A 27,750-nucleotide genomic window follows, 5' to 3' on the forward strand; every position below is an offset into this window, starting at 1 on the left:
AACTTCAATAATCTAATATAACATTTTTTAAATCTTTTTAAATCTTTTTAAATCTTCCATTCAAGCTTACATTCAAGCTTACCCACACTAATTACACACTAATTAGCTGTGGTTAAACTGTCAAATGGCATTCTATATCTGCTTTTAATTAATATTTTTATTAAAAATTTAATCACCTCCTTAACTGGTTTCTCTTTTGTTCTTTTACATCACTCTTCTAAATTTTCCTTTGATGACAAATTCAAAGACTTAGACTTACTCTACACATAGTGAAATGTAGGTTGTTTTCATATTTATGCATGTATATAGAGATGTACATGTAATGTATTTAGAGAATTGTTCCCTTATATCTATTGAATTAAAAATAACAATTAACAATTTTCCATAATCACTAAAGTGATATTTTCACTATTATTAATCAAATCATTATTTGACAAATTTTGTCACTATTATTAGTCAAATTTCAGAATATGATGGTGTTGTTTTTGTTTGTTTGTTTGTTTTTCCATTCTTAATTCATGTTTCTTTTGTTTCCTATTGAATTAATTGAAATAATTTTGCAACCTCTATGTCAAACCTGTGCCATGGAGTAATTCTAGTATTTGTTCCTTAAATGTAGAATGTAGCTCTTTATTTCACTCATTACAAAAGCAGTGCTAAAAGTACTAACCTTTGTTTACACAGATGTCAACAAAGCATAATCTGATAAAAAAAAAAAAAGGGGGAACAGGTAATTTAAAACATACTAGAAATATGGAAAGTTTATGTTTTCTAGTAGATTTATGTTTTCTAGTAGATTTATGTTTTCTAGTAAATTTTCACATTTTTTCAGCCATATGAGTGAGAAGTTTATTTTTTTCACGTCCTCCAACAAAAAAAAAAAAAAAAAAAAAAGATATCCTTGTTAAGTATACCTGAACTAATATATCAGTCTTTAAAACTCTTGTGTAAAATCATGTTTTAGCATTTACAAATTCAAAATGCATTTATTTTTTCAGGTATATTTCTTAGGCAATGCAGGATTCCTGTGACTGCATAAACATATCCAAACATTTCCCCTTATATACTTCATAAGATGCAAGAGGGAAGATTTTTCTCTCTTTTACTGAAATATCATTTCATAGTCTAATAATGTAACTTTTGGTGATGGTGGTGTGTGTGTGTATTTTCATCCTATTACTCCTGTTAGGAATACAGATATTTCTTCATTCTTAAACTAAGGTATGTGTATTTTACAGGTTATGATTTCCTTATGATAAGGGATATTTTCACCTATTGCTTGACAATACTGTTTTTAGTTTTTATAGTAACATATACTCAGGTTAAAGACACATTTTGTCCTCAGAATCAGCAAATATCACAGAAGATTGCCTCCTTTATTGTTTTCAGATTTTGCAGTGCCTTTATTCAAACACATCTTTTCCTGATGTTTCAGTCTACCCTAGTTAAGAAATACTCCAAGCAAACCTGTATAATCAGATTAAAGTGGCTACGGCTCTGGAGTGTCTTGAGAGACTTGAAATACATTACTATTAGCAGAAAGTCTTCTGTGTTTGCTGGCTTGCATAAGAAGCCCACCTTGTGTCCTGTGACTTTGAATAAGCTCTGTATATATATGTGTTCTCACACACATATACATATATATGTGTGTGTGTTCTTACACATATATTAAGAAATTTAACTCTTATTTTAAGAAATACAAAGTCAAATACAAAGATCTAGGAATAATTGTTCTCATAGGGGAAAACAAATATATCCATTAGAACATTGTATATATAAAAGTTATATTCTGGTGTGAATCTCAATCACTTAGATGAGAGAAAAAAAAAAAAAAAAAAAAGGTTTTCCTTTAACATCTCATGTACTATGAGTCCTCTAAAATTTTGAACCCAAAAGTAAACTATTGGGTGGGATTAGAAAACATAGAAAAAAAGACAGGGAGTTGGAATGTGGAATATTCAGTGCATAAATAGGATGGAACCCTCCATGTACTTTTGAAACACTGCATACATATCACAGCCTCACAAGATACCCGGGGTGTGGATCTTTTAAGATAGTGAATTCACACTGTTTTATAGGAGGGAAGGGATTCTGAGGCATGAAATAGGACTTAGTTTCTTGACCAATGATTCTCTATTATCAGCAGTTATTGGTTTTGACACTATCAGTGAAGAATCTGCTGTCTAAGAATAAAAGCAAAATGGTAAAATATTGATCTTAAATGCAGCTTCCGAATGGATGGAAGTTTAAATATATGTTTTATGAAAAGCATTTTATGAAAAGCATTAAAAAATAGAAGGTAGTCTCCCTGAATGAAACAAATACTAGTGGGTGACTGTACTATGGAAGTATGAAACACACCTGCATATAAAACAATTGCAATTAGTAAGAGTCTTAATGATATGAAGAAAGAACAAAGAGACAATAATTAAATAAACACATACAAAGTTGTGTCTGTAAAGAGAACTGTTTCATAAACTTATCATATCAAGGCAACCCAAAATGAGTGAGGACATTGGTTACTACCAATCAGCTTAATCATGCATTTGTTGATTCCTGACATGAGAGTGATCTCAAGAACAAGAGAAGCCTGAGGGTGTGTTTATACTCAGACCACTGGCTTGGAAGAATGTTATTTAAAAAAAAATGCTTGCTATGTTAAAGAGATGAACTGCAGGTAAATTCAGATTGTTTGTGATAGCTAAAATATAGATAGGAGTATCAAGTTGAAAGCAAGTATTTAGAAGATTGCCACGTAGATTTCAGATAATGTTAAAATCTCATATGACATATTCAAAGAGGCACCAGAGACAATGAAAATGAAGAACACAGGGAGTGATATGAGAATACGATTCTACAAATTTGTGTCTCTAAAATGAATTGCAAACTGTGTTTTCAGAATCAGTCATGTCTTGAGTAATGTGAAAATAAAAAAGAAACCAAAGAAAGAGACCAAAATAATGTACCTCAAAAGGCTTTTATTTATTTATTTATTTATTTATTTATTTATTTATTTATTTATTTATTTTTGTGGTTTGGTGAAGCAGATGAAGACAGAAAGAAATAAGGATGAGGCCCTGGGCAACATGATTTAGTGGGTGGCATCACTGTTCATGTCAGGGAGTTTGGAACTAGATCCCTTCCAACCCAAGCCATTCTATGATTCTGTACTATGATTCTAATACTAATGATTGGGAACTGGTTTGTAGGAGTCTTTCTGTAAAGAAGACAATCAAATTTGCCCAAGATTGAAAGTATAAATCTTTGTCACAAAAATTTACAGAAAGATAAAACATAAAGATATAACCCATGAGACAATATTTTCAGATGCTGAACTGATTTGTGAAAGGGAGGAAAATATTGAAGAATCTCAAAAGTCAATGAGAATGAAAAGCTTAATATTTTACAGCATTCTTGTAAGATTATTTAAGCCAAGAAAGGATAATCAAACTGAATGCTTTGCACATGAATTTTGTCTTTTGAAATCCTGAAAGCAAACATAAAGAACTTGAAGTTTTGAAAATATTTGGTGTAAAAAAACACTGCAGGATGTCTCACATCTGTACAATACTTATATATACTTATATAAAAAATGGATATTAGGAGAGAACAAGAAAGATTTGTAATACCCAGTTATCTGTTATATACTACAGTAGATATCGACAAGCTGAATGGTTTAAATACCTATGAGTGTTAATTGTTGCCTATAATTTAACAAGAAAAAACAATAATAGGAAAAGCATTTATAAGTCTACAGATAATTTTTAAATTAAAACAAAACAAAACAAAAACAACACCTAGAATGCCTAGAAAACAATGCCTATATTTTTTCTATAATAATTGAGACCTCATCACTTACTAAAGAAAAAGAAAGACAACTACATGCTTCTGAAAACAAACAAAGAAGAATTTAAAAATACTAAAGCAATATTTTGAAAAGAAAATTGTTGCATGAAGAAGATCCAAGATCTAAATAAAACAGTGGAATGAATTTCCAACAAAATGATTCGGCAGGGCATGCAGTCAGAGTGACAAAAGCTAGACTATTTCTTTTAAATATTTTTATTTAAAAAAACATTCCTCCAATGTTCTCCCTCAACAAAGGGAAGAACAGAACATTGAACACAACAGGAAAACTCCTGATTTCGTTTAGCAGTATGGGGAGGAAACAATTGTGGCAGGACTACTTCTCTAGAGTCTCCATAGTTTAAAGACATGTAATACTGAGATGCTTTCAGAACAAAGGTGCAGTTTGGAATTTCTCTGTAGGTTGGATGACAGACTGGTTGAGAGCTTGTGTGACAGGTTTTTAATGAGCAGTCATTAAATTTTATCTATACAGCTTCTACCTTTTGGACCCCCTCAATACAAGACAGACAGGAGCAAGTTTGGTGAAGCTGACAAGATGACCATAGAGCTGAACACCTGCCAGGAAAAGCAGGGGAAGCAGGAATTGTTCAGTCTGTAGAAGAAATGGCTTGGGGTTGGAACTAATAAATGCTCTACATGGAGATGGTGGAGAAAACAGCCTTCATAGTGGTGTATTCTGAGAATGCAAGAAACAACGGGTGTAGATCAAAACAGGAAAATCTCTAATTGGAAAGTGAAACTTTCTTTCTGGGAGGATTGTTGAACAGGATGCCCAGACAGATGAGAAGTCAGTGCCTGACTAGGTATAAGCATAAGCAGCCTTTTCTGATCAGGCATTGAGCAGGGTTTTGGATTAGAGACCTCCTGAGGTCCCCTCCTGTCAGAGTTTTCCCATGAACTGTCTCTACATTTTCTATTAAGCCATGACTCCTGACCTAGGGAAGCATAAGCTTTGATTGTGACAGATTTTCAGCTCATTTTTTTCTGATTTTAGATTGATTGGTTATTTTTCTTTTTTATTCATTTATTGGTATGTTTGTTTGTTTATGTGGCTTTGGCATTTCTTCAGTTTGCTTTGGATAGAAACCACAATTTATTTAACAGATCATTAAATATTGCCAAATAATTGGAATAGGTCTGAATATCAAAACAGCTTTGACACTTGTTTGGGTTGAAAAAAAAATAAATAAGAGAAAGATCAATTGGAGATAGAAGAAGGAAGCTATGAGAAATAAAGGAAAAATAACAATTGAAGGAGAACAATAATAATGGATAGCCCATAATCTTACAGTGAGACTCCTGACATGGAAAACTGGTTTTCCAAAGACATAGAAACACATGGTCAAGTTTATCAGGGCAAAGATATTATAAGATTTTTTTGTGTTAAAGGTATTAGCCTTAGAAGAACTTAACATTGGGCTGTTAATAATCAAGAAAAATGTCTATATCCTGAAAACAGAAGACTATCTGATTATAAAGATGTGCAAACACACAAGGACATACAGAGTAAACAGTTCTATAGCACATTACAGAATAAGTGGTCTATGCACTTGTATTATATTTACAATCATGCTACTGAAGTATTTTAGCACAAATTATGTTGCCATGATGACATATTTATCTGGAGTGATGGCATTTGCTATATATACATCACTGGAGTAGCAGCTATTAGTGTTATACAGTCCATCATCCATGTGACAACTTTGAGACAATGTGTGATATATAACCGGATATATAACACATTTGAACATGAGTTTACTGGTACTAATAATGTAGTAAAAAATTGTGTGGATTTAAGTCCTACTGGGTTTTCCAAACTTGGAATTTGCTGTAGAGTTAGCATCCAGCTGCTGTTTCAGAATAACACAGGTTTCGATATGACAGCACTACGTTGGCATGACCTCATAATGTTAAAACAGACATATTTAATGAGGTAAACCTAATTTTTCACAGAGGAGGGCATAGTTTACATGTAACCACCTCAATGTACATACCTGCACCGTAATTCCTGGTATATTCCTGAAAATTTTAAGGAGTGTAATACAACTTCACAGTTGTACTATAAAATCGGTAGTCTATGTACTATAAAATCGGTAGTCTTAGACTCATTGTGTAAACATATAAATAGTTGATATAATGAAAATACGTGTTGCCTCTCACTCCTTTTTTATAAAATACATTATTTTATTTCTTCATTTAACTATGGTGAGCTTCCTCAGTAACTAAACAAACAAACAAACAAACAAAAATGTGATATCAGTGCAAAATGTATCCTGCCCTATCACTGGTACTAACAAACCTGTTTAAATTTCACTTATATCCTCAAAAGTTACCGTAATTGGAATTTATGTGTTGAAAGCTACCATCACTATAAAAAATTGTATGAGAGGACTTAGAATGAAATTGTTTCCCATATCTGGAGAACTCTTTTTTTATAGAGAATCTATTTCTCCAAACTTTTTCAAAGTCAATGAAAAAATTCCCAGTGGCTTTTCTCAGCATTGGCCTAAATCCTGTTTCTGATGAACCAAGAAGACAGTGTCGACGGTGAAGAAAAAGAAGAAAAGGAAAATTTTTGTAATTAATGAAATACAGCAATCAAATGAAATACAACAATCACTGATACATAGTTAGCTGCTTATTTCAATATCAAATCCCATTCTTTTTCTTAGTAAAGAATGTGAGCTGTATTTTTTGAATATATATGACTAATTAAAAGAATACACTTTAACAATTGGCTAGAAAATAAATGAATTACACTTGATTTATTTTAACAGATTATTTTATTTTTAATTATTGATGTTAATGAATTCTATTGTAATATGTTGCTAAAATATTAATTACTCTGTAAAATGTAATTTTGTTGAGAGCTTAATTAGTAAGTGCAGCCAAAATATAAAAAAGACTATATGATATTTTGCTAGCTATCAAATTCTAATATGGTTTATTCTTGTATTGCTTGTTTTTACTTTTCTTTCCCATTACCACTCCCACTCCACTCCTTTCTTCAGATATTTCAACCACTGTACATGTTTGACTCTCTTCCTGAATAACGTTATTCTTAGCATTCAGGAAAACTAATTAATTTTCACTTTTGTTAAAATCTCATATCATACATAGCTCTGGTGTTTGGATACTATGACAAACTGCTTCCTTGCATCTTTCTTCTCTGGGGCTCATCATTGCTTCCTTGGATATCAGAGCTACTGTCCTCTGAAGACATTAGTCATTCATGAATAATGACATAAAAGCCTGGCAATGCTTTAGATGCCATTTATTACATTTTTCTAAAAATCATTAATATCTATAATACTCAGCAGCTTTCTTCTCTTCTCTTCTCTTCTCTTCTCTTCTCTTCTCTTCTCTTCTCTTCTCTTCTCTTCTCTTCTCTTCTCTTCTCTTCTCTTCTCTTCTCTTCTCTTCTCTTCTCTTCTCTTCTCTTCTCTTCTCTTCTCTCTTCTCTTCTCTTCTCTTCTCTTCTCTTCTCTTCTCTTCTCTTCTCTTCTCTTCTCTTCTCTTCTCTTCTCTTCTCTTCTCTTCTCTTCTCTTCTCTTCTCTTCTCTTCTCTTCTCTTCTCTTTGTTTTCTTTTGTGAAAGAACAAATTGTGACTATATGGCATGGGGTCTGCAAATGTTACTTCTTTCATTAATGTACCTGAAATACAAGGAAACAGAACAATGTATATCATTTCTACATGATAGGGGAAATTTCTAGGTTTACAAACACCTCTTCCTTGTTTTCACTTCAATTTATAAACACTAATTAGAGCATAAGTCTAGTATGACAGACACAATGTTTTTCCTGATCCATGTATCTCAAAAAAAGTAATGCAGCTTATACATTGAATAATTTCCTTCACGTAAAATATCATTAGAATTATTTTTTCCATAATAGTTAAAAAACAAAACAAAACAAAACAAAGCAAAACAAAAACAATAATACTGTGACTAACTACAATGACATGAGTTTCTCTGAGTCCTCTGAGTCCTTATTTATAGGGCTGTAACACTGGGTTACAGAATACAGAAAATACCTAAAATGTTTATTCTATATAAGCTGAACTGCATGTTGACAGGAGGAAAAATAATAATAATAATATTTTTTTTTTAAATAAAAAGAAAGAAAGGCTAGAGTTTCATGGAAGTCTAATGGATCATTCAAATTACAAATATGTGTTTTGAAAAAGTGCTTCCCTGAGAGGTGGTCAGGCACTGGAACAGACTTTCCAGGGTCATGGTGCTGAGCCTGATGGAGTTCAAGTGTTTGGACAACGCTCTCAGACATATGGTTTAATTTTCAGGTACTCCTGTGTGGAACCAGGAGTTGGACTCAATGGACCCTTGTGGATCCCCTCCAGCTTGAGATGTTCTATCCTGTTATGATGTGAGGGAACAGCATGAAGCTGTATCAGAGGAAGTTCAGATAAGAAAGACTGGATATTATGTAATTTATGTAAACTGAAGCAACTTGCTAATGTGTAGCACAAAAAGTAGAAAGAAAAGTCAGTGATGAACTGAACACAAACCCTGATATATTTTATATACCAGGCATACTTGGAGTCATTGACTACACTCTGATTAATCCCCTGTAAATGTGTTTTTAATATCTGGAGTATTTTTATAATCAAATGTTAAAGGAAACAGAGTTGTACATTTCATGGAAGGCAATAAGTCAGCATTTCTACATGTTGGAGCAGTTTGGTCCCTGTAGTATGGACCCATATTGGAGCAATTCTTGAAGAGCTGCTGCTGTCTGTGGGAAGCCTGTGCTGGATACTTTTGGGAAGGACAGCATCCTGTGGATTGGAGGATTGGAGCATTGGAGCAGGGGAAGACGGTGACTGCGAAGGAGTGGCAGAGACAAACCATTAGAGAATGATCACAGCCCCCCTTCCCCTTTCCCCTGTGCAGTCACTCAGGGGGAGGAGGTGGTAAAAGAGGGCGGATGGGGGGAAGGTGTTTTTAGTTTGCTTTTAGTGTCTCACTGCTCAAATCTGCTAGTGATACACGAGAAATTACATTAATCTCCTATGCTGACACTGTTTTGTCTGTGACGATAATTGTTGAGTGATCGCCCTGTCCTTATCTCAACCCTTGAGCCCTTTCCATTGTATTTTCTCCCCTTTTCTTTTGAGGAGGATGAGTAAAAGAGCAGTTGTGGTGGACTTCAGCTATCCAGCCAGATAAAACCACTAGAGGAATTCATACCATCTTCAATAAGATCTAGAGAATAATTTTATTTTCTGTATAAGAAAATTAGGTAATTTTTCCTTCCTAAAGTGTTCTGGAGCTCTAAAGCTCTAAGACTTCATCCTTGGAATTATTTAATATTTATTGGCCATCATACTTGACTATAAGCCATGTAAATCATGATTCAAGTATAGAAAATCTGTGCAGCTGGGAAAAGTGTAGAGCTCCAGGGCAGAAGATGAGAAACTTACCCACAGTGAGGACAGGTCTCACCATCATTAGAACTGGGTTTTGTCCTTGATGATGATGTATATGTACATAATCCAGATTATTATTTTTTTTTATTTCCAATTTTTTATATTAGATTTTAGTTAATACATCCATATTTATAGGGGTTATAATATTCCCTAGATATTTTTACACACAAGCAAAAAAATAATAAAGTAAAAGAAACAGACAAACAAACAAATAAAATTTGGTTTCACTGTGCATAGTACATGAACACTTTGCTAATCAAATATATCTGTTTTAAGGCATTTAATAAAGCCCTTCATCACAGTTTTCATTTACCATTTTACTGAAAGAAAGCTTTCACAAAGGTTGTTGATTTACAGAGTTGTTCTGAAACCCACATTCAGAATTCACAGTCAATCTGCATTTGTGAATATTACACGTACAGTAAAAAGCAATTAATACAGCTCATATTTTCAAATTAAGGTAGTCCCATTAAGTTGCTACCAGGTTCCACAAAGAGTCATAAGCAATATTACTTGAATTAGTGAACTCAGTAGAAAATATCATAAATAAATATGTCCTTTTACCTAGTAGCTGTATAGTTAGGTTAGTATAGTGTCATAGCTGAACCTGTCTTTCCCACTGACACCCTAGATAAGAAATTTGTAAAACAGTAGGCTTGACTGCTTGACAAATACCTGTGAAATTCACTGAATATGCTATGCACTCGTATGTATATTCTTATAACAGAGATTTCTTTTCCTTCTTAAGTTTGTTTAGTACTCCTGTAACTCTGAATGAAAAAAAAAAAAAAAAAAAAAAAAAAAAAAAGAATTTATTATAATTCCTCCCTTGTTGTTAATTTAAGAGAAGTGACCTCTATGCTTTTCTTCACAGAAAACAAGTTAATAAGTAGGTACTTCCTAGACTGATTGCAGGCAGGTCATGAGAACGGCTTGTTCAGAAATGATATAAAAGTTCTTACTTTGCCCTTCCCAGAAGTAGTAGTCAACATGACTGCCTTCCAGGCAAGAGATTGTACTAAGATGCCTGGAGGCAGGTCAACATATATAGACAAGTGCCTATTAAGTCTAAATTCAAAGTCTTAATGTTTTAGCAAGAATCTAGTTCAGTATGTGTCAAAAGAGGGAACATATCTAAATCAAATCCTTTACCTTTACCAGATAACTTATCTGCAGCTTAAAAAATCAATGTATTTTTCTTTAAAGTCATTTATAAGGTACACCATGTACCACTGTCAGTAATTTAAAAGAGTATTTAAATTCCTTTTCAAACCTAAAAAGAGTAGAGAAAATACCAAAATGGAGGACTAGCAAAGCAAGACATACACCTTCATTTCCGGGGGTGTTGATTGATGCCAACAGGCTCCACCCTAGGCTGCTGAGGGAGCTGGCAGAGGTGATTGCCAAGCTGCTTTCCACCATCTATCAGTGTTTCTGGTTAGCTGGAGAGGTCCCAGAGGACTGGAGGCTTGTCGATGTGACTCCCATCTACAAGAAGGGCTGTAAAGAGGATCCAGGGAACTACAGGCCTGTAATCCTGATCTAGGTTCCAGGGAAAGTTATGGAGCAAATCATCTTGGGTGAGATCATATGGCACATGCATAGCATCCAGGGGATCAGGCCCAGCCAGCATGGGTTCATGAAAGGCTTGTCCAACTTCAACTCCTTCTATGAACATGGGACCAGAGTGGAAGATGAGGGAAAGGCTGCTGATGTAGGCTACTTAGATTTCAGCAAAGCCTTTGACATGGTCTCCCACAGTATTATCCTGGGGAAATTGGCTGCCTGTGGCATGGACAGGTATACTCCTCTTTGCTAAAGAACTGTCTGGAGGGCCATGCCCAGCGGGTAGCAGTTAATGGAATTAAGTCCAGCTGGCATCCCATTACAGGTGATGTCCTCCCAGGGGTCAGTACTGGGGCCTATCTTGTTTAAAATCTTTATTGATGACCTAGATGAGGGGATTGTACCCTCAGTAAGTTTGCAGAGGTAGTGTCAATCTGCCTGAGGGTAGGGTGACCCTTCAAAGGGATCTGGATAGGCTGGATTGCTGGGATGAGAAGAATGGGATGAAGTTCAACAAGGCCAAGTGCTGGATTCTGCACTTGGGCCACAATAACCCCATGCAATGCTATAGGCTTGAGGCAGAGTGGCTAGAAGACTGTGAGGAGGAAAACGACCTGGGAGTGTTGATTAATGCTCATCTGAACATAAGCCAACAGTGTGCCCAGGTGGCCAAGAAGGTCAGTGGCATCCTGGCCTGTATTAGAAATAGTGTATCCAAAAGTATGAGGAAGGTGATCATTCCCCTGTACTCAGCTCTGGTGAGGCCTCATCTTGAGTACTGTGTTCAGTTTTGGGCCCCTCACTAGAAGAAAGACATCAAGGCCCTGGAGCTTGTCCAGAGAAGGGCAACAAAACTGGTGAGAGGTCTGGAGCACAAGTCTTATGAGGAGCAGCTGAGGGAACTGGGTTTGTTTAGTCTGGAGAAGAAGAGACTCAGAGGAGACCTCATTGCACTCTACAGCTTCCTGAACGGAGGTTGTGATGAAGAGGGGGTTGGCCTCTTCTCTCAGATAAATAATGATAGGACTTGAGGAAATGGCCACAAGTTGCACAAGGGGAAATTTAGATTAGACATTAGGAAAAGCTTTTTCTCTCAAAGAATAGTCAGGCACTGGAATGGCCTGCCCAGGGTGGTGATTGAGTCACCGTCCTTGGTGGTCTTCAGGATGTGCTTGGATGAGGTGCTACAAGATATGATTTGGTAGCTTAATGGGTAGTATTGGTGATAGGAGGACAGGTGGACTAGATGATCTTGTAGGTCCTTTTCAACCTGATGTTTCTATGATTCTATAATTCTATGATGCTTGGCGACAAGTGAGCCAGAAGTGTGCCCAGGTGGCCAAGAAAGCCAACAGCATCCTGGCTTCTGTCAGAAATAGGGTAACCAGCAGAACCAGGAGGTGATCTTCCCCCTGTACTCAGCTCTGGTGAGGCCTCATCTCGAGTACTGTGTTTAGTTTTGGGCCCTTCGCTACAAGAAAGACATTGAGGCCTGGAGGTGTGCCCAGAGAAGGGCTGCAAAGCTGGTGAAGGGTCTGGAACACAAGTCTTATGAGGAGCAGCTGAGGGAACTGGGATTGTTTAGTCTGGAGAAGAGGAAGCTCAGGGGAGACTTTATTGCTCTCTCAGCCACCTAAAAGGAAGGTGTGGGGAGCTGGGAGTCGACCTCTTTTCACAGATAACTAGTGATAGGAGAAGCAGCAATAGCCTCAAGTTGCACCAGGGAAGGTTCAGTTGAGGGTACTGGGAACAACTCTCCTCAGAAAGAGTGGATAGGTGCTGGAACAGGTTGCCCGGGGAAGTGGTGGAGTCACGGTCCCTGGGGGCATTTACGGAAAGGTTGGGTGTAGTTCAGAGGACCTGGTTTAGTAGACAATATGGGTGGTAGGTGGGTGGTTCGACTAGATGATCTCAGAGGTCTTTTCCAACCTTAATGATTCTATAATTTTATGGAGTGCTGGAGCACACAGTATAAGCTCTACAGAAGAAAACTTTAAAAACAAGATGGCAATCTGTCAAGTTAACCGATATTATTCTTGCAATTATCTTTCTTCATTTTCTTCACCATGCTCTGGGCAGGGTGGATGGGACAAGAAAGGAAGTTAATAACCACTTTCTAAAGGCTGCTGTATTCCACTCTTACTGCCTCTAAAGATGGTTGTTGTCATGTAAGGTAATGAGCCTTTTAAATTCTTATTGCTAGAAGCCACTATATAGAAGATAAATATTTTAAATAGATAAGATAAATATCAAAACATATTTCCAATATACTTTAAAATTATAGTTAGTAGTAGCTGAACTTTAAAAAAGAAAAAAAAAATCAAAAGAGCAATCCTTCATTTTGTGTATCATTTTTCTATATAAATAAATTATATATACTTATATGTCCTGTCAGGTATCTTGCCTTGAGAAATACAATGTAATTTAAAGTATGTCACTTCAGGAGAAGTCACATGGGAGACACACAAAAGCAACTAGTATTTTCCTCAAGCTGTGAAATTACAGAGGACTTTCAATATCTGTTTCCCATAGCAACACCACTTCTTGACCCACTTTTTATTGGTTTGTATCTCATTTCTTATTTCCAAAACTAATAAAAGAAAATAATAATTACTGAAATATAACTGAAATTTGATGCCAAAAAGTGCATGTATTGACCAAATGGAGAAATGCACAGTTTTTGTTTTGGTATAAGCCATGCTTTTCACATTTTTTCAGTAGCAAGCTGTGTGTATGTTTATGTGTGTGCGCATGTGCATGTATATAAAAATGTAATGACCATATCAGTGTCATCAAAAATAACATTGGATTCCATTGCTTAAGTAATTATTATGCATGCCTTGTGTAATCATGTATAGTTTGATTAGCACCTTTGAAAAAAAAAGTATAGATTAAATAAATTTTCCAAATATTACATATTCCAAAGGAAACTGTTCTCTGCAAATATCTTCAGTTATTACAGTTGCAATATATTTTCCTAAAATCTAGAGATATTCTTCATGCTGAAAGTGGTACATTTTATCTGTCTTCTCAGCAACTGTACTGTCAGGTATTTTCCCTATTTATTAACAAATAACTTTGGTGGCATATAGGCTCCAAATCAGGAAGCTGAAATTGAAAGTACAGTAATATCACATAAATTACACATGGAAAAGATTTGTAATTATGCTATGGATTACAGGAAAACAGCAACAACAACAACAACAACAACAAAAATAAAAACTATGAAAACACTAAGGAGGAAAAAGCTTATTTTTTAAAGAAGTGCAGTGTCCACAAAAAAGGCAATGTTTTTGAATGTATCAATGTAGAATCAAGTCTGGAGACAGGAAGCTGGCAGTGCCATTTCTTCTTCTGATAAAATGGGATTTGTTGCAGGTCATGGCACTTCACAATATAAGTTGTATTATGAACAAAGATGGCTGAATACTGAAATAGAGCAATCTTCAAAAACATCTAGGATTACCAGGTCTCATTATTCACATATTACTATGGAAGAAAGCTATTTAAAAATATTTTATTTCAATAATTTGCAAGTTGAAACTGGAGTTTCTACCATAATTATTTTCTACATGCTATATATATATATATACTTGCATGCATACACATATATATACACATATGTATGTATTTCTGATGAACATATTTTTAATATCATTGTAATTTTAGATTTATTTTTTTTTTTTTTATTTGAATGGACCAAACACAGTTTGAACTGAAAACAGATTCAGTGGAATCAACTGAGCAAAACATCAAACTGCTTCTTATTTTCTAAAATACAATTTGGGAATTGTACTCTGAGTACTTATTCTCTTTCATAGGACATGTGTGATGGTTTTATCTGGCTGGATAGCTGAAGTCCACCACAACTGCTCTTTTACTCATCCTCCTCAAAAGAAAAGGGGAGAAAATACAATGGAAAGGGCTCAAGGGTTGAGATAAGGACAGGGCGATCACTCAACAATTATCGTCACAGACAAAACAGTGTCAGCATAGGAGATTAATGTAATTTCTCGTGTATCACTAGCAGATTTGAGCAGTGAGACACTAAAAGCAAACTAAAAACACCTTCCCCCCATCCGCCCTCTTTTACCACCTCCTCCCCCTGAGTGACTGCACAGGGGAAAGGGGAAGGGGGGCTGTGATCATTCCCTAATGGTTTGTCTCTGCCACTCCTTCGCAGTCACCGTCTTCCCCTGCTCCAATGCTCCAATCCTCCAATCCACAGGATGCTGTCCTTCCCAAAAGTATCCAGCACAGGCTTCCCACAGACAGCAGCAGCTCTTCAAGAATTGCTCCAATATGGGTCCATACTACAGGGACCAAACTGCTCCAACATGTCCCCCCCACATGCATGGGGGGGACACATGCTCCATGTCTCCATGGGCCACAGCTCTGGCCCAAAGTCTGCTCCTGCAGGGGCATACTCCGTGGTCCTCAGCCTCCTTCAGGCCACATCCACCTGCTCCACCGTTGGCTCTTCCACAGCACGGAGATCTGTTCCACCATTTTACCCATGAGCTGCAGAGGGACAGCCTGCCCCACCTCTCCATGAGCCTCTCTACAGGCCACAGGGGAACTTCTTCTGCTCCTGGAATAACTCCTGCCTTCCTTCTGCAGTGACCTTGGTGTTTCTGCAGGGCTGGTTCTCACTGTAAGCTCTCCGAGCTGCTCCCAGCTGCAGATGTGCAGCAGTTTATTCCCTTTCTTAAATATACCTTCCCAGAGGCCCAATCAACATCGGTCACTGGTTCAGCTCTGGCCATTAGTGGGTCCCTTTTGGAGCCATCTGGAGCTGGCTCTTATCTGACATGGGGCAGCTGCTGGATTCTGCTCACAGAGGAAACCCCTGAATCCCCCCCCTGCAACCAAACCCTTCTTGCCACATTAACCCAATACGGAATGTTTCTCTGAGTAGTGCATCTTGTATTGAAAATATTGGCATAGTGAAAGTATTATTCAGGATAATCAATTGACTTTGAAAATTAGTCCTGTAATTTGAGATTCCAAAGGAAGAACAAAATATTACTAAAAATGTAGAGCATGGTAGGTCAGTTCAACACATTTAGCTTTTTTAATTTAGCTTTTTTAGTAATCTTGTAATGGTGAGGGGCTTTATTATTTCTAAGCACTTTTTTTTTTTTCTTTCTTTTTTTTTTTTTTTTTAATCAATTTGCAAGGATTTTCAGACAGAAATTGAGAATTTCTTAACTAGTTTTATCTTTCCACTAATAAACTTTTTTCCATTTGTTCATTGAGTGTTCATTATGGTAATATCTACATTGCACATGAGCAGTTAAGAATATCTTTCTTTTATTATCTGCAATTCAGCATTCATCACTTTATTTCCTTTAAAATAATGTGCCTTATTTATTAAGAATAATAATGCCATAGCTTACATATTTGATGTTTGTGTACATAGTAGACTCCCTCCCACACAAAATATAGAACACTTGACAAATACCAAAAGCTGATGTAGATCTGAGTGCACTGTTGCATATATTTCTAGAAACTAAAATTTGCATGAGAAAAGAAAAAATAAATGGAGAATAAACTTGATTTGTCTCTCACTCCAATTAAAGAAAAGGATGGAGGAGGGGAATGAAGAAAAGAAAATGTGTCACTTGGCCAAATTAATGGCAGATGTACACATCCAGGGTATGTAAAACTTAGTGAATAAAGATTCAGTGTTTCTATCTCTTCAGTTTCTAATTGTCTTATTACCATGAAATGCCGTTAATGGATCTTCTGACGCCTTCCCCTAGGTTCTCAGTGAAAGCAGCAGTAAACAGAAATAGAAGCCGTAGGATCAATGTGTTTGCAGAGTAGTCAGAAACAGAGAGCTGGAATATCTCTGATAGTCTCTATGCTTCAAAAAATGTCATTTTGGCATCATTTTTTGTTTGGTTGTGTGTTTTTTTTGTTTGTTTGTTTTGTTTGTTTGTTTGTTTGTTTAATACCATTATAATCACTGGATTGAGAAACAACAGATAAGTAAAGATTGTAAAGAAAAACTGTTTTATGAAAATCGATGTACTTTAAAAGTCAGTCATGCTGGTGGAAAAAAAAAGGGGGGGGGATTAAAGTAAATGAGGAACTCTAAATTTTGAGATGTGTATTTCTGGTTTTCTGCAATATTCTTTAAGATTAACTTCAGTAGGCATAATAATATGAACTACTAAACCTTACCATGTAAAAAAATGTTGAAACTTCAGCAGCTCCTGCACATCATATGCAAATTAGTACTTTCCAATCAATAGGCATTTTAAAGCACAGTTGGTATTCTGGAGGTATAATATGCAATCTGTGCTACTGATGTTATGTATTCATAGCATAGATATGAGCTTTAGAGAAACAATTACAATATATGCTGCAAATGTGTATTAAGATACAAATTACATTAAGGACTATGCTTTAAAAAGAGACATAACCCGGTCTTCAATTTTTCACCTGCAGTCATTTCCAGAATCAACAGTGTGTACATATATAATGGCAAACCAAATGATTACACATAACTGCTGAGACACTTAATTTTCAGGTTCAGTCATCCGGTTACATACTTAAATGCTGTAATTTGTGTCAAAAATTATTAATGCCTATAAGATTACAGTTACAAAATTTATTTTGCTTTTACAAATTGGGAATTAATATTGTTGAAGTTTATTGTCTTCAAGCTCTTTATTGGTCAAAAGGAAGGAGGATATTTGTAATAATATGAAGTGACTTTTTTGTTTGTTTGTTTGTTTGTTTGTTTAAACCAAACATACATTTCTGGTGAAATTTCAAATTCATGTAACCTATATTGAAGTTTAGACAAGCTGAAAAACGTATATTATATATATATGAGAAATATATATATATAAGAAATGTGTTGTGAGAAAGGGTCTTGGTCCAAAACAGATTTAGACAGTTATTTACAGCTTTTTTTTTTTTTTCCACCAAAATTCCAGCATGCCAGAAGTTTCCTAGACCCTGATGGCTAATTTCCTGAAGCACTGAAGCTGACTTGCTGTTATTAGTCGTTTTACTGTGCGAATGTCATTCTGACAAAACATCTGTGGTGAGTGGAATGTGCTTGTTTCTGGGCTGGATACAAAAACCCTGCACCATAGATAAAATACACCGGAGTCTAATTAAATACTGTTTTTTAGTTAGACTGGACTTTACCAGAAAATTTCTAGTCACAGCTTCTCACAGTTGTGTTACCTAAACTTTAGCTTGCCTCATGCAGCATGTCTTAAATGCTTGCAAAGTTGATATCTTTGAGGATAGTGAGTCCAACATATTCATGTTGTTTTGTTTTGTTTTGTTTTGGTTTGGTTTGGTTTAGTTTGGTTTGGTTTGTTTTTTTTTAGGTGTCAATGGAAAGACTAAAAATATTTGGAAATGGGGGAATTCTAATACAGTTTTGTTTGGTCTTCTCCACATTTGCAGTTTTATTTTTAAACCACAAACTATTTATTGCTTTAGATTAAACAAATTACCTTTAATAATAATATTTGACCACGTGTTTGCTTGTTGCTAGCAACTACCAAGCCACAGCTCAGTTACAAAAACATAAGCATGAAACCTTTGACTAAAGATATGTTTTTCTTAAATCTTGATTCTGCATTATGAAGAGGAATGCTAGTTTGCCACACTTTAATGCTACACCTTCTAAAAAGGCTTATGAGGTCTTTACACCTTAAATACCTTATTACATATCTGTTATGGTTCTTTAGCTTGGACTATGGAATGGTAGATGGTCTTCTGTCTATTCAAAATTGTTTGGTTCAAATAATAGCAAAGAAATATTAATAGCAATAGTAATAATAGTAATAGCAATACTAATAATCTTGTCTATTTAGGTAATCCTGTCCTCTGATTAGAATCCATGTCTGGCGATAAGCATTATTAGTTAAATGCTGCCAGCACAGATCAGCTGAAGTATGGATCATACCTGTTTATGGATCATCTCTGGTTTAATAATGAGAGAACTGTGTGGAGCTTGCCTATTGTCCAGAATATAAAGGATTTATTGCTATAAATTCTAACCATGAAAGTGGTTAGGAAAGATGACAGATAAATTGCTATCATTACTCAAGGTAGGATTTTAGCTCACAGATTAGAAGACCAATGAGTGTCTAGTTATTTGGTCATTATTGTCTATGTTGCACATAGATCCTAATAAGTTCAGCTGATGAGCCACCCAAACACAAAATTGAGTTTCTAAGATGTGTCTATTATTTTAAAGACTGTGAGATATGCTCTTAGGCTCAGTTTGTTTCCTCATTTCAGAAACATGTATGTCTCTGTTGGTCTCGTGTCATATCTTTCAGCCCTGTAAGTATATCTTAGATGACTCAAAGTATCAGAAATGTCATTAAGTCATCTAGCCACAATCTAGAATCCCACCCTAAGTTTTGATGTTATGGGGGGCTGAACTGCTCTTAGCCTTCACTTACTGTACTGAGTAAGTACATCATTCAGAGCCCTGCATGAAGTCACCATGTATCATTTTAGATGCCCTAATTTATCTGAGATAGCCACACACAGCAGATACAGTGCAAAACCTGTAAAACAGAAGAACCATAGGACCATGGCAGATGGAAAGATGAGGGAATTTATACTCACACTAGAAATCTAATGTTCAGCTGAACCGTAGCTTAGTTCACCTGTGAGTATCTACAAACAAAAATCTTCATCTGCAAATAGAATCCCACCCTCAGTTTCATGGACTTTTTGGAATATACATTTCATTATTTATATGTGAATTTGAATAGAGTTCCTATAACTGAAATGAGAGCAGCACTGCCTGTAGAGACACCTGAAAAGGAGAAGGGCAGGTTGGTGAATACAAAAGCCTGAGTTTTTCGCTAATGTATACATGTACATATAGCTCTGATGCCTTCAATAGGAGTAAATCAAATCAGACCATCTGAAGAGCTAACTAATCTGTAACTCAAGATCTCAGAGTTGTCTAAGGCCTGTATTCTGTGACATTAACAAGGCAACCTATCATCCTTAAACCTCGAGTGTGTTATTATTATTATTATTGTTGTTGTTGTTGTTTGTTGTTGTTGTTGTTTTATCGTCTTTTCCTGAACTATTATAACAGTATTTGCATACAAAGACATATTTCTTTAATGAACTTTTCATGACTGCAAAATAAGATTTTTTTTGGAAAGTCCTGTTTCAAAATCAATTGAAACAAGCTAAGACTTCAAAATATATATAAAAAAAAAAAAAAAAAAAAAAAAAAAAAAAAAAAACAAAACAACAACAACAACAAAAAACACACAGGGATTACACTTATCAGACTATTTTTAATTTAATTTAATTTAATTTGTTTTATTTTGTTTTATTTTAATTTAATTTTAGTAACATATATGGTTTAGTCTGTAAAGGAAAAAAAAGCAAATTTTCAACCAGGTGTCATTGACTTTTGAATAGTTATAAACAGTATCTTGATAACTCTCTGCCTATAACTATAACAACTTTCTGTGGAGGAATCGTTAAGTGAGGCAGGACATGTGAATGTTGAGCAGTTGGGAGACAATGGGCTGGTGAAGCACCGTACTCAACTCACATGAGCCTTGGCACGTATGCAGCTGGCTGAGGGCCAATCAGGCTCAAGGACACGATGCCCTTGGGCCATCGGGAAAGTCCCTAAGGTGGGACAGGTAGCCAAAAGAAGGAGGACCAGACTGAAAAGCCCGGGAAGTGTTAACCAATCCTGAGCTTAGTTTCTGCAATATGTATGAGTTGATTATGTTCAAACTAGATAAAAGGCGACTGAGCTATCCATTAAAGTTGAAGTTCACTGTTCACTCATATTGAGCGTCTGGGTCTTCCTTCCGTCGGCAACAAATTGGCGCCCGAACAGGGACAAGTCTGAACAGGATTTGGACACTGCTGGCAGTGATCCAGGGCCACGGTTGGACGGAATAAAGGAGAAGCCGGTCCTGCAACGCAGCCCAGGAGGTGAAAAGGACAAGAATCCCTGCACCCGCGCCGGGAAGGTGAAAAGGACGTGGAGTCCCCCGCACCCGGGAGTGGATCCCGCCGGTCGCGCGTCGCCGAGATCTGCAGCTCGGAAGGTGGAAGGGAGTCCCCGCACCCGGGATGAGCCTATTTAGGGTCCCGCCGGAAAAGCGCCGCCGAGGTGTTTGCAAAGGCTGCAACCGACGTATATAAAGGTATGAAAAGATAAGCGGCGTATTATTTGCTCAAATGCTTTTTAGAAAAGTGGAGCATTTTAGATACAGATTGTAGAAAAAGATTTGCCAGGGTTATTAGTATATGGGCTAGCTAAGGGTTGTTTTACAAGTCCTGATACAGTTTTTTGAACAAACAGAGTGACGTAAATTTGGAAATAAATTGTTTGATGATGTTAGGAACGATGTTAAGTTTACTGGGAGATTTGATGAGACCCTGGAGAATAGTGGCTAATGCATTAGCCACACATAAAGATGAACAAAGAGTTGCCGCTGCTGCAACAGAGTGGTCAGGACCACCAAGAAGGGTTAATAATGTTAATCCACAGCAAATAAATATGGAAGGAACAGATTGCCCGTTGCCACCTTCCGTTAGAACTTCTACTATTACACAGGGGGTCTCGGGAATTTCGGGGATGCCTGTGACAATGTCCTCTGTAGCGGAGGAGGAGCTCTCACTACCAACAGCTCCAACTGCTCCAATAGAAAGTGAGAAAGGAGCAAGTGAAAGGACCAGTGCTAACTCATTTCTATCAAATATAAATCCCTTCACAACGGGGGCGCCGGGAAGAGAAGGTCTGCAGCCATCGAAAGCCTTTGCTGTTACGCCCCCTGTTGAGCGATGGAGGCAAATAGCAAATGAGGCACTGCGTGAAGGGAATTATGAAACGGCAGCACAGTTAACACAAGCTTTTCCGGTAGTATACTCGCCAACACATGCACAGGGTAATGTGACCGTTAATATGACAAATTTAGATTGGAAACTATTAACTCAATTGCGATCTACCGTAAATGATTCTGGTTTAAAGGGGGAACCTACTCGGCAAATGTTAGATTATATTTGGGGAACAAATATATTGCTCCCCGGGGACATACGTGGTATAATGAAGCTGATCCTAACACAACATCAACAGCTTCTTTTTAATGCGCATTGGCAAAGTGTTTGTCAAGAGGCAGTAGCTGTGATAAGGGCACCTGGAGATCCGTTGTATGGTGTCACGTTGGAGGAATTGATGGGACTCGGACCATATTATAGATTAGAGACACAAGCATTGCTGGGTCCAGACAAAGCTAAAGAATCAATGAGATTGGCTCGAAGAGCCTTGGACCAAATTAGAGAGCCAGGGGGGATACCATCCTATATGGGCATCAAGCAAGGAAGGGAGGAACCATTTGGGTTGTTTATTGATCGAGTAGCAAACGCAATACAAGCGGCTACGGTACCTGATTATCTAAAGGGCACTATTCTAAAGCAGTGTGCAATTCAAAACTGCAACCCTTCAACTCGTAGTATATTAGCTACGTTACCGGGAACTTGGACAATCGAGGAAGGGTTGGAAAGAATGGCTCAGGTACCAGTAGGCCCACAGGCTATGTTAGTAGAGGCAGTAAAACAATTAGGTGACAGCATGCGAGAACAGGCACAGGCTGTGAAAGAGCATGTTCAGTCTACACAGAGTCAGGTCCTTGCAGCTCTTGCTCCTTTGCAAACCGCCGGTGGTCCAGTACCACCCCCTAGTAACCAATTACCACACCGCTGCCGATGTTATCGTTGTGGTGCTTTTGGACACGTGAGACGACACTGCAAAGCTGGGGCAGTATGGTGCTCAAATTGTCAGTCGAACAATCACAAGGAAGCGGCATGTCGACGCAACATGCCGGGAAACGGCCGGAACAGCGGCAAACGCCTCCCGTGGCCGCTCCACTCCCGGCCCCGACCCCGGCACCGGCCGGGGCAACATGGCCGTGGGCGGCCACAGGGCCGGTCTCGGTCCCTGTGCCCGAAGTTTCCCAAGCCCGCCCCGCCGAGGCGGAGGCGGAGGATGCAGCAGGACGGCGCGGAGCGGGGCGGCTTCCCGTGGCCGGAGCCGCTGCCCGTGGGCGGCCCGGTGCTGCCGTTCCGCCGCCCGCGCCGCGGGGAGCGCGGACGGTTCGACTGCGGTGCGCGTGTCAGGGCGAAGTTCAGCAGGATGGTGGAGGCCGTGGACAAGACGAAGGAGAAGCGGCTCGACAGGCTGACCGGGGAGCTGGCCCAGAAGACGGCGGAGCTGCTGGAGGTGCGGGAGGCCTTTGTGCAGCTCTCGCAGAAGCAGCAGGAGGTGCAGCGGAGGGAGCAGGTGCTCAGCAGGCAGGTGGACATGGCAGTGGAGATGATCGCGGCCTTAAAGCAGCGCCTCAGCAAGTTCGAGGAGGAGACAGAAAAAGAATTGCAGGGAAAAGCCAGGCTCCAGCACTTCATTGAGAACCTGCTGCAGCGCATGGACCTGGCAGAGAGGCAGCTAGAGTATTACCAAAACCAGCAGATCGCCTGCAGCTGTATAGCAGATGTTACATGCTCTTTCCTAACTAGTAATCATGTGTCTCATCCATTTGTGGTGAATGGTCAGTGGCAAAAAGAAAAGGGGGAGAGTAAGGGGCGGCAAAGACAGAAACGGTACCAGGAGGATGCCACTGACACTGACGGCACGGGTAATAGCAGTAGTATAAGTGACACAGGTGCGGGGCGGCAGGCACCAGTGTCCTGGAAATGTGATGGTGAAAAGGACTGTGACAGTGCAGAAGATGAAGAGAATTGCGGCATTGTGACTTGTAGTGCAGCAGAATTTACATGCAGTAGTGGGCAATGTATTTCCAAAAGCTTTGTCTGCAATGGTCAAGGTGACTGCTCCGACCACTCGGATGTATCTTTGGAGCAGTGTGGCCGCCAGCCTGCACCTCTGGTGAAGTGTTACGTGAGTGAGGTGCAGTGCGGCTCAGGTGAAAAAGACTATGACAGAGATCCTGATTGCAAGGATGGAAGTGATGAAATTAACTGCCCTTCTCAGACTTGCAGGCCAGACCAGTTCAGATGTGAAGATGGGAACTGTGTTTATAGGAGTAGGCAGTGCAGTGGTGTGAGAGACTGTCTGGATGGCACTGATGAAGCAAACTGTAACAATGTTATTCAGTGCTCTGGACCTGGCAAATTCAAGTGCAGAAGTGGAGAATGCATAGATATCAATAAAGTGTGTAACCAGCAGAGAGACTGCAAGGACTGGGGTGATGAGCCCCTGAAGGAATGCAACATAAATGAATGTGACTGTCCAGCTGGGTTTGAGTTTGTAGACAAGAGAAACTGTGGAGATTTTGATAAATGTCAAAACCCTGGTATCTGTAGTCAAATCTGTATCAACCTGAAAGGTGGCTACAAATGTGAACCTAGCCGTGGATATCAGATGATTCCTGCTACAGGAACCTGGAAAAGGCCATACCTGTACAAAAGTACAAAGAACACCTGTGATTACAATGACGCTGCTAAGCAGGGTTTAGGGGTTCATAGCATGGAGATGATGAGGAACCACCCGCAACACGTCATTACATTAAGTCTGAAAATGATAATAAATGTATTATGAGAGTACTATACCGAGATATGAAAACGGGACAATGGCTGGGGCCTGCTGACGTGATTTATATGGGGCGAGGTTATGTGTGTATCTCTTCCCCTACAGGGCCAACCTGGGTGCCTAGTCGGTGTGTTAAACCAGCCATTGAAGAAAAGTCATCAAGTACGAATAACAGCAACCATGGCTGATCTAACGGCACAAGGGATTCTGGTTGCATTACCTTTGACAATGACGGTTGGACGTAATAGTGCCATCCTAAGCAAAATCGATCCTCAAACCAATATGTGGGTCACTTGGGCAAATTAAACCAGACAAAGTTCATTTTGCCTATTCCTCGCTTCTGCGTCTGATCCTTTTGTTGATGAGTTGATTATGTTTGAAATGGTTAAGGGATCATACGCAAAAAATTGTAGTACAAGATAGTTGGTTTGAAGGTTGGTTTAAATCTGTTTTTGGGAACATGGGTGGATGGTTTTTTCTTCGTCAAAGAGGAACTTCGTTTTCTACTTATAGTTATATTGATTATAGTTGCTGCAAAATAAAAACGGGGGAATTGTGGAGGAATCGTTAAGTGAGGCAGGACATGTGAATGTTGAGCAGTTGGGAGACAATGGGCTGGTGAAGCACCGTACTCAACTCACATGAGCCTTGGCACGTATGCAGCTGGCTGAGGGCCAATCAGGCTCAAGGACACGATGCCCTTGGGCCATCGGGAAAGTCCCTAAGGTGGGACAGGTAGCCAAAAGAAGGAGGACCAGACTGAAAAGCCCGGGAAGTGTTAACCAATCCTGAGCTTAGTTTCTGCAATATGTATGAGTTGATTATGTTCAAACTAGATAAAAGGCGACTGAGCTATCCATTAAAGTTGAAGTTCACTGTTCACTCATATTGAGCGTCTGGGTCTTCCTTCCGTCGGCAACAACTTTCCAGTTAAGATTATACCCCCCTTTTTTTTCAAGCTTTGTTTACCTAAAAAACAGTCTCAGTAAAAAAATAAGTTCATAAAAGTCTTTATATGCCTCATGATGGCATCTTTATATGCCCCTGAAATCATTATTTTTTGTTTCCTTTATAGAACTTTTTGTTTCCTTTATGAGTACAACTCAAGAAAGCAGTTTTGAATTGATTATTGTAGGTTTACTTTGTTTTCATATACAGTTGTGCAGTATCAAAAATAAGTGTCTAAGTTGGAATCATTTTTTCTCAAAAGAAAAAGCTCATATTTCTGTAGTCTCTTTGAAGAAAGGTTTTATGTATTAGACAAAGCCACTGAGTATGATTTTGACTAGTGATCTGAATCATTAAACATGGTCAAAATGGAACAATATTGTTCTAGTGATATAAATCAAATGGTAATGCCCTTTGACATTACTCCTAAAGGACTCTGAAAAGTATAGTGGAGAGCTATGGGATGTTTTATAACTGTACATAAGCTACTGAGCAGAATTTTTGGTTTGTGTAAAATGATTATGTGGTACAGCATCAAAACAAATTTTACATTAATAATACAATACTTTATATATACATATATACTAACATAGTGGATTTACCAATAATTAATAAAAAAATATAAATATGCTCTGAAGACTTGCCCCAACATTTTCTCAGTGCCAAAGTAATATTTGGTGCCACTTATATACAAAGTTAGAAATATCAGTAAAGCTGTTCTTAGGTTCATGCCCAGTGTGCCATGCCAACATTTTTTTCCAGCTTTGGGACTATAAAGCCATCTTTCAGCTGTTCCTACATTTCCAACTCTTTAGCTTGATCCAATGCTGAGATGGTTTCTAATTAATTTGTACTAGCTGAAGAGCTACTTAGGCATTGCCTTTCTTCACCTCTGACACTCATTTCAGAAACAAGATGTCATGATGTCAATATCATTTTTACAGCTGCAGAGGTACTTCTGCAGGAATCCCTAGTGCTCCCTAAGGGCAGTTTCTCACTCAGTTTAAGCCAGTGTACTAGGAGCTAAACCTAGTACATTTTTGATGTCATAAAAACTTGAACTTCAATGTGAAGAAGTCAGATCAATAACTTAATAAAAGTTTCATCTCTCTAAATATATTTGCTATGATTGGCCATTTTTTTATTCTATGTAGAATAAAATAACTTACATTTATAAGATTTTTTTTTCTATATAGAATAGAATAACTTGCATCTATGAGACATATTTGTATTTGTCCTCGGCTGGCAAAGGAAAAAAAAAAAAAGTCTCTTGAGATAGATCATTTTCTTTTTTATTTTAAGTGGAATAAAACATCACTTTCCTTTATCTGGTCTGATAAAATCTAAAAGCACCCTCTTTTTCCTATACTGGAATTCCATTGTTAGTGTAATTATGAAAAGTAGTTGGTATTTAGAAAAGTGCTGGCAAAGAGAAACACATAAGAAGTTCAAGAAATACAGAAAGGGACATGACTGTTTGGACAAATCTTACTCTTTTCTTGATTAAATCTATTAGCTACTGATTAAATCTAATAACTTCATCAAGTTGAAGGATTTTAGGGATGATTTAGTTAGCCATGGTTTGAATAAAAAAGAGCAAGTGCTAAACATTATGCTAGAATTAAAAAGGACTAGGATTCATTGCCATTTTGTACCAAATTTGCAATAATCTGCATAAATGCAAACTGCTATACAAGATTATTTTATATTATTTTTTCAAACAAAGAAGACAAATATATGTAACTGGAGCTGCTTGCTATTTATTTATTTATTACTTTAAAATGAAGTATTTTTCATGATCAAAATATTTATCACCATGGTTTCAAAATAAATAAATAAATACATAAAATATTTTCCTTCAATGTTCACTGCATCTGAAGATATTTGGACTGGAATAAAGTGAAAGTAAATGTAAACCCCTGTTAAAATTATAATAAATAAATAGGAGTAAATTCTTGGCCTGCAATTACTGGTTTTATTCATAGAACATTGTGTGTTCTGATTCATGAATAAAGAACTTAGGAGAAGTTACAGTTTTAATGTATTGAAATATTTATTATAAGCAATATTTGTAAAGGATTCACAGTTTTTAAAAGTAATAGCTTAAAACATAAAAAGAATGGTGACATACAGCAAGCTTCAGGTGTCTAGCATTGCCATTCAGTGATTATTATGTTAGGTGATTGTCCATTCCTTGGAACAGTTACTATTCACACTGGAATAACTAAATTAACTAGCAAAAACAATTTATTGAGAAACATTTTTCTAAGTGTATACTTAGAAGAACATATAAGTAAAATTAAATGAAACAAACAAAAACTGACGTTTACTAAATGATGG

General features: G+C 37.4%; 1 protein-coding gene across 3 annotated transcripts in view; it reads left to right on the forward strand.

The window, feature by feature from the left end:
* Window positions 1-27,750, forward strand: part of MGAT4C (MGAT4 family member C) — a 375,955-nt gene that overhangs the window by 293,246 nt on the left and 54,959 nt on the right. For all 3 annotated transcript variants that reach the window (XM_027451594.3, XM_072036942.1, XM_072036954.1), the window contains one exon: window positions 17,834-17,943. The gene's annotated coding sequence lies outside the window, so the exon portion shown is untranslated. The remainder of the gene's footprint in view (window positions 1-17,833; window positions 17,944-27,750) is intronic.

Source organism: Anas platyrhynchos, chromosome 1, assembly GCF_047663525.1.
Source record: "Anas platyrhynchos isolate ZD024472 breed Pekin duck chromosome 1, IASCAAS_PekinDuck_T2T, whole genome shotgun sequence".
NCBI classification, from domain to species: domain Eukaryota; kingdom Metazoa; phylum Chordata; class Aves; order Anseriformes; family Anatidae; genus Anas; species Anas platyrhynchos.